General features: G+C 45.9%; 3 non-coding genes across 3 annotated transcripts; 1 reads left to right on the plus strand and 2 right to left on the minus strand.

Annotated features, from left to right (window-relative positions):
- Positions 1 to 4112: 4112 nt before the first annotated feature.
- Trnay-gua (transfer RNA tyrosine (anticodon GUA)) lies at positions 4113 to 4203 on the minus strand. The gene is given in 2 exon segments: positions 4113 to 4148; positions 4167 to 4203. It is a non-coding gene; the product is annotated as a tRNA-Tyr (tRNA).
- A 3293-nt stretch (positions 4204 to 7496) lies between these two features.
- Positions 7497 to 7569, plus strand: Trnak-cuu (transfer RNA lysine (anticodon CUU)). The gene has a single exon. It is a non-coding gene; the product is annotated as a tRNA-Lys (tRNA).
- Positions 7570 to 8344: 775 nt separating this feature from the next.
- Positions 8345 to 8435, minus strand: Trnay-gua (transfer RNA tyrosine (anticodon GUA)). The gene is given in 2 exon segments: positions 8345 to 8380; positions 8399 to 8435. It is a non-coding gene; the product is annotated as a tRNA-Tyr (tRNA).
- Between the last annotated feature and the right edge of the window lie 9874 nt (positions 8436 to 18309).

Raw genomic sequence — 18309 nt, forward strand, 5'->3', positions numbered from 1 at the left:
CGCCAGCCCTCTACCGCTCAGCCCGCAGCCGCTTTCGCGTCTCCTTGATTATTATTATTGTTGTACTTCACTTTAACGAAGGCAGTTAAATAGTGCTGCAGCTCGGTCACTGACTGCACGAGATGCTAAATAACTGCTGAGAAAAAATGTTACGTAACTCATAATGCGTTAGACAACGCCCTGACTGCTGGCGTCGTCTGCTATGGAAACTGATATGGAAGCCACATGGGCCAAGCACGCTGCTTTTGTAAAAGGTAACGAATCATTTTGCGTCCAATTAAAACTAAGCATCAAATGGACTTTAGCGCATGCTTACCGCAAAGAAACATATTTTTGCTGCAAGAAATGCGTGCAACCGTGCAACTTCATTCATTGTAGGTTTGCATCAAAAAATGGGCAGCGATTGACACGACAAGCATGGGCAAATTTACATTCCTGTTTAGTACACATAGCCCTATGACGCACGACGCAAGCGGTTTCTCCGCTTTGTGGGAAGCAATCTAGCATGCTTAGAGCTTCATGCAGCCGCAACCTTTCTCATATGATTGGAGTCAAACCCATAACAGCCATATGCACGCGCGCTGCTCATTCAGAGTTGTAACTATAGATAACATTTCACGTGAGTTTGTCTGCGGTGCGATATTAATATCTATCTGTTGCTTCTCATTGCGCGAATTTTCTAAGATTCTCACACGATGCATTTTTGATCGCCACCGATCCACATCAGGATGAAAATTTTCGACGATTAACTCCGTTCTCCAGGTTGCACAAAGGTGTCAATCGTGACCGAAAAATACGGCCCCCATCGGGCTCGATTGCGACAGCAAATGCACCGTGTGCCAGCCGGCCGTATTACTTTGCGCACTTGAATTATCATGCTGCAAGGTGTGGCTTACCGTGGCCTAAATGACAATATTATGTTTCAGTGAAAAAATCAGCGCCCAGCCTTTACAGCTTCATTGATAAGCACTTCGCGGCTGGCCACGTTTTCGCCTGCGTAAAACAACATAGAGAAGAGCAAATGACACTGGCTACGGGCTGTGGTAGAAGTTACGTCGGCGGGACAAGTAACTTTCAGCAAAGACTCAAGCAGTGCATGCATGGCGTAAGAAAGAAGGTTTCATCGAACGCGGTTGCCGAACACGCAGAAGCAACTGGCCATGAAATAGACTGGGATATGGCAAAGATAACGGGAGGAGAAAAGAGCTGGGCTTCTCGGCTTTATCTTGAATCTATGACAATACAGACAAAGGCGCACATGCTTAACCGTCATGACGGCAACTTTCCGCGCATGTACGCACGTTGTCTAAGTCATAATTTAAAACACACATAACCAGACTGTTTGCGCATTCATTTTTCGTTGTGAACAAGGCTCCTGTGTGGGAGCCGTAACGTCTTGCATTTATGCGAATATTCGTGGTCGGTGTCCGTTTTAACACCGTGGGCTTGAAATATCAATAAAAGAAAGACTGGTGATAGCGGCATCATGTTCTTGCAAAGTAGGGTACGGGGAAAAGTGAAACCTCACGCCTGTCTCCTTTGCGCACGTATGTAGCGCACCGTGGCACGGAGCAGAAAAGTATGGTTACGTCGATAACTTTTACAGCACTCTTCCATATTGTGTAGTCTCTAGGGGTCCGCACACATGAAGTGAGAGCAAAACAACGCTGCAGAAAGAGAGAAAAAAAAAAAACGCCACGAAATCGCGGTTAAAAACAACGCACTCAACCGACCGCTTCCCTTCACCAGAGAGAGGTGAGACCACGTGATCCAGCACCACACGTCACAGCGACTGCAGCGCCCGCGTCTCCAGTGGTGGGCCTCGAGCCCATATTAGGTCATATCAAAACCTTCAAATATGTAAGGTACTGATACCACATATGCCCTTGCACCCTTGATAGGTTAAAGGAGTCCTGACACAAAAATTTTCGCCCCGCGTTTTTTTGCAGCAATGTGTTGCTGGGGGCCTGTTAGTCATAACACGGCACATCGTTTGCTGTAGCGCGCGACAGATAATTAATTACAAGCTCCTCATTACCGACACAGCCTCAGTTTCGGTTTGACAGAGCTCCAAAAACGACAAGCCGCCGGGTGCAACTATCACCACCTAGCGAGTGAAACGCTCGGTCACGTGAGCACACAGAACAATGACGCATTTCCGCGCGGTCTGTCGTCGTCGGGCTCATTGTCGTCTGATGGCGACGATCTTCTTGCGGCGGGGATGGAAGGAATTTTCGACGTGGCGAATCACTTCAGGTTTGTCCCGCTGGCGAGGAGCGATTCGTCGGGAAGCGCATCAAAACAGAAATGGCAGCTACGACGTCATCATAACTTGTACCGGCTGAAACGATTACGTAGGGGAAGTAGGGGGGTCACCTCGGGTCACCTCCGAGGATGTCAATGCACCAGGTACGGCCTATAATGCTGGATCGCGCCCGCGAACTTCAAAATTCATATAAAATACCTTCCAAGCTTTATTCGCTGTCGATATTTTGCAGATGGTACACGCACTTACACGGGAATCGATCCAGCAGGCTATCTCGGCCGCGAAATTTTGTGTCAGTACCCCTTTAACACAAAAGGACTGATCACCAGGACCAAGGATTCAGCTTGACTCTGAAAGCTACTATACTCAATATAAAGCTTGTCTCACGCTCTCTCCATCTTCTACTATGCCGTTCTCAGTTGCCGCTATGAAGTTAGACATTAACGCAAGAGCATTAATGTCTAATACCATTATCCCGTATTTAACACACAGCGGCGTGGCTTCGTAAAAGTCTGCACAAAGAAAAAAAATACCGGGATGTTGCCCCATGTATTAAACTTCGCTGAGGAAACGGTGTTAATGCCTGCTAAAATTATCACGGACGTAGCTTCTCTCATCCAGTTCAGCGTACTGATATTATGCTGTTAGTGCTCCTGAACTTGAGATGCTTTTGAGACAAGTTGGCGGTGTTCTTGGCATGCTGCCACGATTTCGTAGCGTTCGCCTCGAGCTAACATGACACTTGAAGCTCAGCTATTATTGCGTGGCGACAACAAACTTTAGCCACGTGGTCGAAAAATTTCTAGGCGGAGTAGAGTAAAGAAAAAGGAAATCAAGTTTCGTTTCACTTGAAACTTGCAGCAACGAATAAACGCATGCCAAGAGATGCTTTTCACACAATGCTTCAGCCGTCGCCCATCTAGCTCGGGACACCGTTCTACTTAAATATGTCGATTGCACTCCATAGCTTATTGAAGTAAAGGGCGGCCGTTCGGCACGCCGATTTGGACTCACGCCCGGCGCGTCAATACGTCAGACAGCCTGTATAACCCGTTTTGTTGAAGAACGAGAACTTGCTGAAAGTGTTCCAGATTGGTTAGCTCGTGCAGAGCTCCTCTTACACATGAAACGCTTTTTGGAATGTACTCATTGGTCCCAGTTAGGCTGGTGTTTCTGATGCGATCAATGAATGTGTTGCAAATAATGTTTGACCATTTGTTCTTGACATGTCAAAAACGCGATAAAGAGAAAAAAGGTCGTGTAGCTAAGTATGTGGAGGATGATATTATTAATCCCAGGGTCGTGGGTTCGAGTCCCACGTTGAGCGCTCGTCTTTTGCTTCCTTGCTTTATTTTTTCTTGAAAGAGGTAGCACAACAGTGACAGAGACGTAGCTTGCACTTTGAAAAAGGAGTACCAAATTCGGCTGGGTTAGGAAATCAAACCGGTAATTAATTCTGTGCCCAAAATGGCACGATCGCATCAAAGGCGAAACAAACAAACAAACAAAACACGTGAGGTCGTACTTGGCGTAGACTTTGAAGCTTCGGGTCGAAATGTAAAAAAAAAACAAAAAAAGTAAGCTTTCTTTTCAACCATACCAACTGCCCAGCTATCTACATTTCTTTTCAACATTTTCTTTGTTCTTTTTTTCCATTGTTCACCAGTATTTCTTTCATAGTACGATTCATTTCTATTACCGTTTCTTTTACGCCGCAGATTTCTTCGCATTGCATTTACCGATCGCCCCTTAAGAACATTTCCATCCTTCCCCTCTTCGTGCTACGACAAAAACCTACGTTTTGAGAAGGATAGATGGGCAAGACAGAAATAAAAAAAAATATTTCTCCGTCGAGCCGGATTCGAACCAGCGACCTATGGATGTCCATAGCACGAAACCTCTACAGTCCACCGCTCTACCAACTGAGCTATCGACGGGGACGAATCCGAGCATGTTTTTTTGCTACCCCTACACCGGCACAGGCTGTGCGTTGCATTGTACGCTGTAGTAAGCGCTGCGATTTTGAATTAACAATGGCCTCCGTGCGGCTTGCGTCACAATTTCTCCACAATGGCACTCGTCTTAGAATTACCATTATCTCTCTGGTGTCCACATTGTTTTATGTCTATTTTCCTGTCTCGCTGATTTTAGATATTTCGAACGTTTGCGCTGTTTTTTGTACATGATTCCTGAAAAAAAAATTTTTTAGATGGGACTTTTGGTGGGAACGTAAGTAGGAGTTTCAGCGGTTTCAGGTCTTATTCGAACAGGATACCATAAGAATAACTGGCTGGTGTGGAAAAAGTACTTACTAGTGGCGTAAATCATGGGGGCAGGCCATGAAAATTGTGACCCCCCCCCCTTGTGTTCAGGGTGGGGGGAACGCCCCTTGCAAGTGCCTCCCCTTGAGATATATCTTTGAAACTTCATAATTGAATTGCTTGACAGTTAGGTATAGTGCGATCTCCGTAGAACCAACCCTGAAATCTCAAACCCTTCCAAAGAGCAGAAACCGGGTGCAAAAGTGAAAGCTGTTTTTCGTTTCAAAAGGCACTGTAGAGCACGAGCTTTCTGGAACCCTAAGGGTTGCTTCTCACATTCCGCAAATGCTTGTTAGGCTGGGCTTTAAAATGTAAAGTGTATAAAGAATCCTCGATCATTTGCCGTTATTTCTTTATGTCGACAATCTGGTGTAAGCCGTCGACCATGAAGTACGAACGGAATTGTTCGACTCTGATTGTGTTCTTAAAAAAAATCCCCAGTGAACATGAAGATGTTTTACAAGAAAGGTGCCAGGAGTAAATCGCTGGAACGGGTATACACGATGGGGAATGGAGCTGGAGTTAAAGAAAAACTGTACTTATAACAAATATGTGTTAGCATTTCCGTTTGGTGGTTTAACCCGAATGATAAATTAGCTAAATATATGCTAGAGCCGACCTACGAGCTAGACATAGAAAGCAACATTGCCAGCGTACGTTTCTGCTATTGGCTGCTCAGTGCTATTTGGTTAGGCTCCCTTACAGGGCGCCGTGGCCCATGCTTGTTTCTTTTTTATTTTATTTCAAAGCACCATTGTGATTTTTATATAAATAAAATAAAACATGTATTTATATAAAGAACAAAATGACATACAAAACTAAACTGATAAAAAAAAAACAGCAAGTACCAGTTGGATTTTCGATCTGCCAATGCACAGACCGGGCCAGTAATGTTAAATGTATACAGACTGAACATCGTGCATACAGAAGAAGCTCGTTACCCCACCTCGCATTGACGAGGTCGAAACTTATTGATCTGATTTCCATGAAAACGTAATCGCTGGACGTTGACGTCAGACAGTACGTACGGAGTGGACGATGCAGGGCGGAAGGATCTTGGAATTAGCTAGTTGGTTCATAGAAAAGAAATTTTGCAGGCGAACAAGACAAGGAGGACGAGCGCGTACTTTGAATTGAAATAATCACAAGAGTGACATGCATACATGTATTCCCACATCATCGCAAATTCAGAAGAAATCTGTTTCGTACTTCAGATGCATGGACTAGCTGTCATCGTATAATCTTTCCTGATGGCGATAAAAATCTCAGTTGTTCCGCGCATGTCATGTGTACTCTTACGCCTTGTGTTCCCGTCCATGTTGCGCTGCTCTTTCTTCTAGACCCTTGCCAATTAGTGTTTATGTGCGTACGCATCCTCTGTATTTTGAACAATATAGTGCCCATCCCCCCCCCCCCCTTTTTTTTAAATAATTATTCCGCGGGTGCTGTAGCTACTATAAATTAATATCACGCACACGTCAGCCTGGCTTCCGAAAAAGAAGTCGAGAATAAGATTTTACAATGCAAAAATTTGGGGGACGCTTAAGCTTCGGCTTTAAGAGTTGAACGCGATAGCGCACTTCGAACGCTACGAGTGTTTAACAGAATGCGCGCAATAAGGTGTGTGCTTCATGTAATGGGTAGCATGCTTTAAACCAGGAGCAATTATGCGCGAGAACCTTTTTCGAAGCTGCGATGCACCCACGTGGTCTTAAGGGAATACGCGCAGTAATGTGTGTGCCTTTTGTAATGGGTGGCTGTCTTTAAACCACCAAGTCTTTATGATGTTGACGTGGTGTGACGCCCGATGGCAATGTACGCTTGTACCACGCAATATTACTTCCATATTACATCTCGGACTGTGACAGCTGTATACTAGACGCGTATTTTTGTGAAGCATCAAAGTTACTTTCAGTGCGGCTCCAAGCAGAGGCGTGGCTGTGTGGTAGAACGCCTGCTTGCCACGCAGACGGCCTGGCTTCGATTCTCACTCGGACCCAACATTTTTATTATTTATTTTATTTGCAGCTCTTTCGATTTTTCGATCACGTACAAGATGATGATTTTTCGCTCACAACCAACGGTGCCGACGCCGACGGCGGAATTTCTGCGATACGAGCTCTTTAACGCTATCGCGTTAAGAAATTGCGGCTACGAACTCGCGAAGAACAACTGTAAAGCAAGCTGCTTTTTCGGCTATTCCACGTAGCAGTTATGACCCATCGTGAAACAAGAAGGTGGATGATTTCGCTAAGGAAACCGTGGCATCTGACAGTCTAAATTGAAATCAATTTCAAATTGTTCTGGCCAGAGGAATACAGCTGTCCGGTCTGCTCGAAATTGCGCAATTTTTCGTACATTAGCTGTCATTTCCTTTTCTTTCTCTCAATCTTTTTTTTTATATTTAGTTTTTTTACTAATACCAGAGCCCTTCAATGCTTTTGTAAGTTTCACGGCATTGAAGGACTCTGCTAATATTCATTGTTGAAATTATCAGAGAGGAAAGTTACGAGACGAAGTCTTGACCAATCCCCAAGAGTGGTATGTGTCATAATTTTGAGGAAACAAACAAACAGACCCATGGAAATACGCCGTATAATCACCCGAACGGTGGTCTTCTCGTTGGCATGAACGCACTGATACTTACTGCTAGTGTCAGCGCAATGGGGATACATAGTCGGTGCTCCTGGCACGAGGCCATGCTCTCGACGTATGCTTTGAGGTACCATGCGCTTTCGAAGCTCGCCTATAATGGTGCGACACAATGAATTTTAGCCACGTGGTGCAAAATCTACCAGAGAAACGGTGTGAGAAATACAGTGCGAAGGCTCGTTTAATTTAAGCTCAAGTCGAAAAAGCATAACACAAGCCTAGAGATTAGATGTTGTTCGTACGGCTGAGCAACCGTCGCCCGGCTAGCTCAGTCGGTAGAGCATGAGACTCTTAATCTCAGGGTCGTGGGTTCGAGCCCCACGTTGGGCGTCAATTTTTTTCTATTTATTTTCTTATAATAAAAAGCTGGAAAGTGGAATTGCAGCTTAATCGCCTTGTCGAGGTGGAACCAGCGGGTTCCATAACGGCAGCGGATGGCTCATTTTGAAGAAAACTAAATGTGAAATGATAGAAAGGAACGCGCTTGTACTTCTTAGGGTGCACATTAAATAAACCGAAATAATCCAGATCACCCTGCCCATCCCCTTGTGTATGACGCAAGGTTGTCCTTTTGGCATGTGCAACAACACAATTTAACTAAAAAACGGTTTAGCCTTTCTTTTTATTTTTGCAACGTACTGGTTAGGTCAAAATAGCTTGAAAAATTGCATAAGATAAAAAATACTTTGACTAATGTATTTGAAATAAGGTGTTCGCTAACTTTCCTTGCCCTTCCCCCTCCCTGCTTTCCACCTCGCATTGTTGATCACGTTGTAATTGCTCAGCAACTTTTCCTTAAGTAAAATGCCTTTGCAACATTGAACCGGAACTTGCCGGAATCTGCGAGCTTTCCTGAAAATATAAGAAAGTTAAAAAAGCAAACTATACAAATAACAATGCGTTCTTTATTGAATAAGCGGCTTGCTAAAACAATTCACCATGCTAAACAATTCAATGCTAAAACATTGTTTTTCGTCCTTCTTTTGCTTTTTTATTCAGCAAGCAAATCCCTTGGCGGCAGATTTGACACATGCCCACTAAGGTCATTTTTCTGCTCTGATCTTTGTCGCGTCTCATGAGCAAGAAAAAATTAAAAAAAGGACACTCCGTCGAGCCGGATTCGAACCAGCGACCTATGGATGTCAATAGCAAGCAACCTCTACAGTCCACCGCTCTACCAACTGAGCTATCGACGGGCATGCTGCTGTCGTGTTTTTGCAACCCCCAAACGATGACAGTTCGTGCACTGCATGAAGCCTGTGCTGTGCTGGACACGTTTGACAGGACAGTGTTCTCGGCGTGATCTGCGTTACAACTTCTACACGATTGACTCTGCTTCAGTATTACTACACCATTAAGGCGAAAGCCTTAGATGTCTCATGAAACGTGAAGAGTGACTGTCGGCGTAAACACGACTGATGCAAAAAATAATCATGGCGTGATGACGTCACCCTGTGACGTCATCACGACTCACAGGTCGCCGAGATTTGTCACTGTGACGTCACAACGTAAAGCCACACGATGACGTCATCACATCACATCGTCGTTTGGTCAAAGGTGGGCCGATCCCGGAAGCACAGCAGAACCACGTGAAATTCAGAAAGACTCCGATGCCTCCGATTCCGTAGCCAGTGCAAAACCACGTTGGGTGAAGAAAGCTCTCTCTGGGGGGAAGGAAGGGGGGGGGGGGCTCGACTGAGAAGAAAAAGAAGATGACTGTCGTGCTCGAGTCTTCTTGGGCAAGTGCATAGGGGATCGTGTGACCTTAATTTTTTGCCCCTATTCACGCTGTCTTGTGCTTGTATTCCTGTCGTCTTATTCGAGATAAGCCGTACTGTTCTGCCGTATGTCTCAACTGCTTTTTATGTCTATCATTCTCGATAACCACACTTTATTTAGCTGTATATTCACTGCAGACAACTGATTATCTCATGAGCTATTCTACTTTTACACAAGGAGCAAACTGACCGGTGCAACACTGACGTCTTTCATGTGGCTTAGGGAAGTTGTTTCACTCGCTCCTACCAGGCTGAAGAGAGAGAGAATACTGTAGTAAGGAAGTAGTAAAAAAGCCAACTTGAAGAGCGTCGGCTAGTTACCAAACACTGCGTATGAGGAAATGCGGACTAGAAAGATGAAAAGATAAAGAGAATGATTGTACGCATTGTAGGCAAATACAAGGACATGCCACAGAGCCGGTATAACGCTACTCTATCGCCTTTGGTTGGGAGCTACTTTCACGAAGGCATATACAACATTAATCTGAATGATTGGCAGTGCGGCAGGTGATGTTTGCGGCACCGAAGAAAACATCGAACACTTGCTGTGCCACTGTCCTCGATTCGCCTCGGAGAGACAAGTACTTCCCAACGCACTGCGGCGAGTGGATGATCGGCCACTTAAAGGAGAAACCATGGACATTGAAATTAACGTTTCCACCTAGAACAGAAAGTTTCAGTCGCGAAATTCCCCTTCTCTAGACGGCCCACAAGGGATTGAAAGCACGCTTGGGCTTTTTGAGGACGACGGGCTTGTGCGAATGCCTCTGACTTGCGGTGCACACCCGCACGCTGCAGTGAATTCACTGCCCCTCTCCTTGTTTTTCTTTCATCCTCTCTATTACTAATTTTTCTTCTCCGATTCCCTGATCCCCAGTGTAGGGTAGCCAACCGGAAGTCTTCCTTGTTAACCTCCCTGCCTTCTCCCTTTCTCCGCCCTTCCTCCTATCCATTTTGTTTTATTCCGAATTCGCCTTGAGCCCTCTCGTAGTGATTGGACTGGTCGCGCCAGGACAATCGGAACGGGACACTCCACTCCAGGCGGTACACTGTCCAGCTCTTCCGAAGACACTTTTGCTCGGCTCATCAACGCACTGTTAGGTACATCAACTCGAAGGAGAGTTTTTGCGGTAATCTTCGCGTCGTGTAACAGGCGCAGTGGGCACGACCCGGAATATTTCAACCAGTCAAGCGGAGTGCTATTGGCGGATATAGCACGGGAACATAATGATATAGTTTTACCCTGTTGCACACAAACACTGCAATCGATGACTGGTGGAGGTGCACATTTCACGAATGAGATGTCGTGCTCTCCTGAAGTCATATGTGTAACTCAAATATTCAGTTGAGATTACGTATATATCGGTAACATCACTTCCGCTCGGGGTAAACGGGGTGGGTCTAACCATAAGGATACCACATCTATAGCAATAAATTATTGGCAGTCAGCTCTTAATTCTTCAAAAGCCTACCCGCCACGCGGTAATGTTATAGGTCAGTGCTTTGGTTGTATTATGATCTCATCCAGATTTAGAATCACTCGAGTGCTCATTTTCCTCCGTCGTTAAGACAACGATGTGGCGCAACACAATCCGGGGTTTTCGACCACGTCACATGCCTCGCAGACTTGTACTCCTGCCCGGAAGAATCGAATGAAGGGCAACATTCTTCACGTAAACAGAAATTCGGACTTGTTGGTATTGCTTATACATAGGTAACACACGGGCAGTCATACCTTGGCTGCACTGCGCGGTTTATTTCCCTATATATGAGCTGAATTCTAGACGCGGTGTGCGCGTTAAAAGGCGCTGCGATTTTTATTAACTGTGGCATTTTGGCATTGCGATATGTTATGTGGCTGTCCTTTTTTGAAAATTTGTTCCTTTTGAGGCGCGCTTTTCGCGAAATTTTTCACCTTTCTGATTCTGAGAAAGGTGAATATAATGAGAAAAAATGGTTACTTAATGCGTCAGCTTAGAAGTTTAAAAGTAGCCATAAAGTAGCCTCGCAGCCAACCAGAAATTTTCGCCGCCAAAGCTGGTCAAACAGTAGTCAATTTGGCGCAAACTAGACCCCATCCGCAACCCTGGATGGACAGGGATGAGCGGGGGAGGAGAAGAAACCAACACTGCGCATGTCCGTTGCAACGGAGACGCAAGTGCGAGGATAAAGTGGAGGAAATTGAGCTAGGCTGAGGTGGAAGGTCAAATGCATGCATTTAGTCGTTTTCTGGGATTGTACCGGGAAAACTCTAATACAGCGCGCACTTCACAAGGACAGAGAACAGAAAGATGAGGCACAGACTCTGAGCTAATGGGTGAGGTATCACTGCTCCGACACCGCGATAAATATGTATCAGGCTGCATGTTTACCGTGAGAGACCTGTTTACTTACCGCATACCCGTATGCAAACGGTCGCTTAACCCCTCAACAAAAGACATCTGCCTTAGAGATTCGTGGCGTTGCGCGTTTAGAAAAAATGGAGACTATATTGCGCCCTATGACTTCCTACTATGGGAGAGCGGCGTGGTGTCCCTAAACAAGTTATTACGTAAGTTATTACAAACGGTGGACGATTTAGCGTACTGTGTACTCTACTATGGGAGAGCCCTACGCCGTCCCGCTAACAGTGGAAAGTATCCGGTAGTGGCATAAAGTCCCTGAAAAATAACTAAAGTAGCGCCATTCATGTCAGTGTACAGGCACCTCCTCACTCGTGCGCTTTGTAGATTGCAGTTGAAGTTAAGTGAGCTGAGAAGCTCGCAGAGCATGGCTCTTGGCCGGAAAGAGAGGCTTGTGCAATTCTTCCGCTAGAGCGCTCGAGGGCGCTGGAGTTCTTAGTGACGCTGTTGGAAAAGTCCGCGAAATAAAGGGTATAAAAAAAAAATCACGCCATATCCATGAAGTGAATGATGATTGAGGAGCTGGCTCGGAGAAGATCGGAAAAACCCGTGAATCTTCCGTACAAGTCCTGTACCATCATACGAACACGTGACACACGTTGTTATATATACATATATACAAAAGGTTTGATTAATTTACAATCTTGATGAACTATACACACAATTTACAATTATATATACATATTGATGAAGTCTATGTACAAGAAAAATCTAAGAGCGTCTGATTCTCCATTGTCGACACTTGCAGGCGCAACGCTCCTAATGTTCTTTTAATTTGAAAACCGCTCACTAGACGCGTACGACAAAGTGACCCTAAATATAAGCTGTCCGACGCTCACCTGGCTGTCGACCGCGTTGCCCGCTCGCCCTGTGAGAATTAATGGCCAAGCTAAAGGGAACACACGAGTCGGGTAGCGTTCCTCTTCGCGTTCCACGACGCTTTGAATGGATGGATGCAGGTTACGGCGCGGAAATTCGCCCCAGGTTAAGAACCTGGCGAGCTAGCACCTAATAGCGATAAATACGGCAATGTAATGTATACCGAAGCAAGTGGCGTCTTTTCATGGTGTCCGACAGCATAACATTTTACGGTACATGATCTTTTAGTACGCAAAAGTGCTGGATGGGGGGATGGATGGATGCTATGAGCGTCCCCTTTATAACGGGGCGGTGACATGTCTGCCACTAGGCTCGAAGAAAAAAAAGAAAAAAAAAACTTCCTTGTTTCACGTTGGCTTAATACCTTATCCACACTGATTAAATCTATGTTATTATACAAAAAATATATAAATTCACGGTCCATCTCTCTGCCTATTAACCCATTAGCGCCCAGCGTACTTTACAATGTACACTTCGTTTTTTTGGAATAGAAAATACACTATCCAATATTCTAATTTTTCTGATTAGCATTTTTGATGCTAAAGGTTGCAGCAAGACACTCCTAATGGAACATATTGACTCAGGTCAATTTTTTCTGTGCTACGAGTTGTTAAACTTTTGAAAAACGAGCGCCAGTCGAACGCATGTGACGACTACTACACTTTCTTAAATAATTTAAGGTTTCACACTGTATATATTAAAAAAACAGATTGGTTGTGCTTCAAAAGGAGCAATATAATCACGGCGAAGCGCAAGAATCAGCTGTAGTGCACTGTTTTGCTCTGAGGGGTAATCAAATGTTGGTGTACTTTTTATAGTACACTGGGCCTTTGTGAGATCTTACATGTGCATTGCGTTGTAGGTTGCCTCAGAGATCAAACCAGGTATTTTCTTCAGAAGAATGCCGTTTTTACGGTCATTTGAGACTCGGGAGACTGCAACAGATGCCGGCAGAGATATACGAGAGCCTCTTGGGGAAGTAATTGTCACTCCCAAACGGCTGAGGAGGAGGGGGAAGACGGCTGCGCAAATGAATGCCTTCTGCCTGATGGAACGAAAGAAATCGGGAAGACTGCTTCTGTTTCGATCCGGGAAACGAGTTTCTTTTCGTAAAGGGCAAAGACAATAGCATAGTTGCTATGGCGATGAACTATGACACAGTCGAGCCACTACGCTCTGTAGGCAGATGATCATCAACTCAAAAGAAAAACGTAGCGCCATCACGAAACATCGTCAGCAGCTAGAGGAATATTGGCATGGGAGAGATTCACCTCCACAATCAAGCTGCGTATAACTTCAGAATTTTCATTCGTGGGAAAATGAGATGGAAGCACCTATTTACACAGATCATCAACATTGCTGCACTGAATGCATAGAGGATCTGCCAACCTACTGGAGGTTAGCAGACCCTCTATGAGTCGACTGCTGTCATTCACCTGCACACTTGCAAGACCCTACCTGTGCCGTGTACACAATAGAACTATCAATAGGTCTTCCGTGTCCAGTGTGCCTGCCAGTCCCCTCCATCCATATGAAGGAAAGAAGTGTTAATTTCAAGGGCTCGTTTTCTTTGTTATACACAATATTAATGAGAACTAACGGACAATAATGCCAAGGAAAGTATAGGGGATGTTTTTAGTAGTAAATGTAAGGTAAATGTGAAGAAAGAAAAGTGGACGAAAAGATAGCTTGCCGCGGGCAGGGACCGAACCTGCGACCTTCGAATAACGCGTCCGATGCTCTACCAACTGAGCTACCGCGGCGGCCATCCCCCCGTCCACTTTATAGGGTATATATGTACATTTAAACGTGGGAGCGTCAGTCAGCGCCGCCAGTAGCCATGACGGCGAGTGTGGAACACTCTTTTTCTGCCTGTTGGCGTCACGTAGCACGTGAACTTATTACGAGCTGGCAGCTGACCTATAGTCTCTCGCATACTACCTGAAAGCATCAAGTCTGCCAGAACGAGGCCCTCGCTATGAATGAAGGAAAGAAGTGTTAATTTCAAGGGCTCGTTTTCTTTGTTATACACAATATTAATGAGAACTAACAGACAATAATGCCAAGGAAAGTATAGGGGATGTTTTTAGTAGTAAATGTAAGGTAAATGTGAAGAAAGAAAAGTGGACGAAAAGATAGCTTGCCGCGGGCAGGGACCGAACCTGCGACCTTCGAATAACGCGTCCGATGCTCTACCAACTGAGCTACCGCGGCGGCCATCCCCCCGTCCACTTTATAGGGTATATATGTACATTTAAACGTGGGAGCGTCAGTCAGCGCCGCCAGTAGCCATGACGGCGAGTGTGGAACACTCTTTTTCTGCCTGTTGGCGTCACGTAGCACGTGAACTTATTACGAGCTGGCAGCTGACCTATAGTCCCTCGCATACTACCTGAAAGCATCAAGTCTGCCAGAACGAGGCCCTCGCTATGAATGAAGGAAAGAAGTGTTAATTTCAAGGGCTCGTTTTCTTTGTTATACACAATATTAATGAGAACTAACAGACAATAATGCCAAGGAAAGTATAGGGGATGTTTTTAGTAGTAAATGTAAGGTAAATGTGAAGAAAGAAAAGTGGACGAAAAGATAGCTTGCCGCGGGCAGGGACCGAACCTGCTCTGGCAGACTTGATGCTTTCAGGTAGTATGCGAGGGACTATAGGTCAGCTGCCAGCTCGTAATAAGTTCACGTGCTACGTGACGCCAACAGGCAGAAAAAGAGTGTTCCACACTCGCCGTCATGGCTACTGGCGGCGCTGACTGACGCTCCCACGTTTAAATGTACATATATACCCTATAAAGTGGACGGGGGGATGGCCGCCGCGGTAGCTCAGTTGGTAGAGCATCGGACGCGTTATTCGAAGGTCGCAGGTTCGGTCCCTGCCCGCGGCAAGCTATCTTTTCGTCCACTTTTCTTTCTTCACATTTACCTTACATTTACTACTAAAAACATCCCCTATACTTTCCTTGGCATTATTGTCTGTTAGTTCTCATTAATACTCCATCCATATGGGCATTTCACAAGAAGATTGAAAAACGGTTGAAGTGCACTGTCTGTGATAAATAGAAATGATGCTGCGAAAAGTATGGTGCAACGCTTTGCATGATGCGTCGCTGCTTGGACAAGTTGCATGTGCCAAAACAATTTTTGTATTAGTATGGCAAGGCCCAAGAATGCTGGCTATTCGTGTGCCGAGCCACCTTGCATTGCTATCGCAAGAGCCCAGCGTACTTTCTAAAGTACAGTATCATAACTTCTGAAGGAAGAGATGTAACGCTATGAAACTTGCCAGCTGTTTTTGTCTACTGCAGTTAGATAAGTGCGCGATAAGTGCCGGTCGACCGCGCTTGAGTCCGTTCGTACGGTGGTTCTGGATGCTTCAGGATGCCGACCTGCTGTGCCAGTGGCACCAACCACCGGTAAAAGAGCAGAAAGAAGAGGTTTTCACTACAGCGGGTAAAATCTGTAGCTTCCCGGAGGACACCCTAGAGGCGTTGCTGCAGCTGCTGGAGAGGAGGCAGAGGCGAAGGGACGCAGTTGGCGCTACTTCATATTTTATATCGAGCTATCTAAATTAAGAATACATTCGCATCCATGTCAATCACAAGGTAACTTTTCTAATCAGGCACGCAAGTTTTTGTCGAAAATGGTAACGTTAACAAAATGCGCAAAGTTAATATTCCTAAATACGCATGCTATTTTCACGCCTATAACTTCTTATAACTTCTCACGCCTATTACGTATAACTGATTACAGCCTAAAAAAATGTCCGCCATCCCGCCCAGCGAACGTGAATGTCCAGCGAAGCTGTATCAAACAGAACACATGCTGATGGGGTGGTGTCGGGGGGGGGGGGTAATTTTTAGGGGCGAAGCACCGTAAGACCTGACAATTTCCGTTCGTCCGCCGTAGTCTACAGTCGAAGCGCAGGTGCAAAACAGCTGTGCATAAACCGTCTACAGAGCGAGCGTAGCGCGCATAGGGTTTAAATATAGACCGCACTCGGCGCAGCCTCGCTCGAAAGCTGCTCGAGAACAAGCGCATCGATTAACAGGTGACAACATGCGCAAAACCGTGTATAGAGCGCGCGTAGCGCGCACATGGTCCCAAAATATACCGTTCTCGGGCGCGGCGCCGCGCGACCTCGTCTTTGACAACTTCATGCTAAACCCAATCGAAGAACCATTGGATCTGCATTTCACGGACGACAAAGCAGTAATAATGAAGGAAAAACGGAGTCCATAACTGAAAACGACATGCGAGTTACGATCACTAAAACGCATTGTATATAACTGTACACACACGTTGTCACTCATTTGCATGCGCGAGTGGGCAATGTCACAGGAGATTCACGGTTACCGAACGATCTCTAGTGGTTCGCCCACTCATCATCATTCACTTCGTGGATATGCGTGGAACATTTCTTATTTACTTTAGTGTAACGGTAGTGATACTCTCTCTGTGGTCGCTGTAGTAGGCCGTGATTCGTTCCGCGACCGATTTCAGCAAGACGAATGTGTTCCTTTCGCAAGGCATTGTATTCACGCTGCACTTCTGGTGTCCTTAATTTCCGTGTTATACCCATGACAGTCTTAGAATGAACTGAATGAGTTGCTAGACGAGTCTTCTTTTAGCTTATCTCCCTTTTATATATCAAAGCGGAAAACACACGCGGGCAGAAGGAAGGGCCGTTTGATGTCATTCGAAGCCCTCGTGTGAAGTGCATAGCAGCTGCAACCTAACCTTTTCCGGGAACGCGTGGAAGGGTGCTCCCATTGTATCATCCAGCATGCGGTTTTGATGTTTGTTTTGTGGTTTTCTTAATTAAAACGAATACTGAGCTATATGCTGTATGCCTGATTGCAAAGAAAGATATGCCATCTGCCTTCAGTTGTTAAAGGGCCCCTAAACCACACACAGACGCTTGCGTGCTCGTCTCCGTGCCTTTCTGCTATCCACAACGGCCGTCGTGACGTCACCTGTTCGATTAGGTGACGTCGCGAGACACAGACGCCGTCAGTGGGTGAAAAAGAGCCTGTTTTCTCTTAGCAGATGCGCGAGCTCCTTGCGTTTTCACTTTGGGCGCTGAGGAAGGGCATTCGGAGAGGTGGACAGACGAGCCTTCGAACGCAGCGGAGTGAAGAAAAGAGCGAAACGAGCAAACGCGTGTAACTCTGTTAGCGTTCGCTGTAGGCTCGTGGACAACTGCGACGCCACAACTATATTTCGACGTATTGGATAGTTTAGAGGCCCTTCATGGGCCCCTAAACCACTCAGAGGTCGAAACTTAGTTGTGGCGTTGCAGTTGTGCACGCGCCTACGGCGAACGCGCTCGTCGGCTGGCCTGTCCACTTATCCGAATGCCCTTCCTTAGCGTGCGAGGTGAAAACACAGGGAACGCGAGCATCTGCTAGCAGAGGAGAACGCAAGCACGAGTGTCCGTTGGTGGCTTAGGGGCCTGGCTTTTCGTCTTTAGCACACGGAAACGAAACCGCTACGGGGTAGAAACAAGGAGGTATCCCGTGCACTTCCACACAGCGCACGGGCGACGTATCCACACTAACGCAGCTACGGTACTGCCACCTATAGGTTGATCTCGTGGCCAATAGTATAGCAAGCGGTGAAAAAGAGAAGTAAGAGTGAGGGAGGGGGGGAACGAAACCAGCAACGCAGTTGCCTCAGTCTTCGCACCACTGATGCGTAGCTGCCCCAATTCGTTTCAGAGAGGAAAATAGAGGTTCGAAATAAGATCATACCGTGCATAAGACTGCGCGGAGGAAAGTATGCCAATGTCTGTTGAAACTGCCACGGGCGACGCTTCTCTCCTTTGCTGTAACGCCAGGACGAATGCTACGAAACGCGAGATTCTCGACGGTGAGAGCTGCTGGCACGATGCCAGAACCTCTTCGTCTGTTGTGAGCTACGAAGCTACGAAGAATATGCAGGACTACGATCTTTAGACATGTGTTCGGCAGTCATCAAATGGAATTTCATCGTTTCATTTGCAACTC

The sequence above is a fragment of the Rhipicephalus sanguineus genome, chromosome 4, assembly GCF_013339695.2.
Source record: "Rhipicephalus sanguineus isolate Rsan-2018 chromosome 4, BIME_Rsan_1.4, whole genome shotgun sequence".
NCBI classification, from domain to species: Eukaryota; Metazoa; Arthropoda; class Arachnida; order Ixodida; family Ixodidae; genus Rhipicephalus; species Rhipicephalus sanguineus.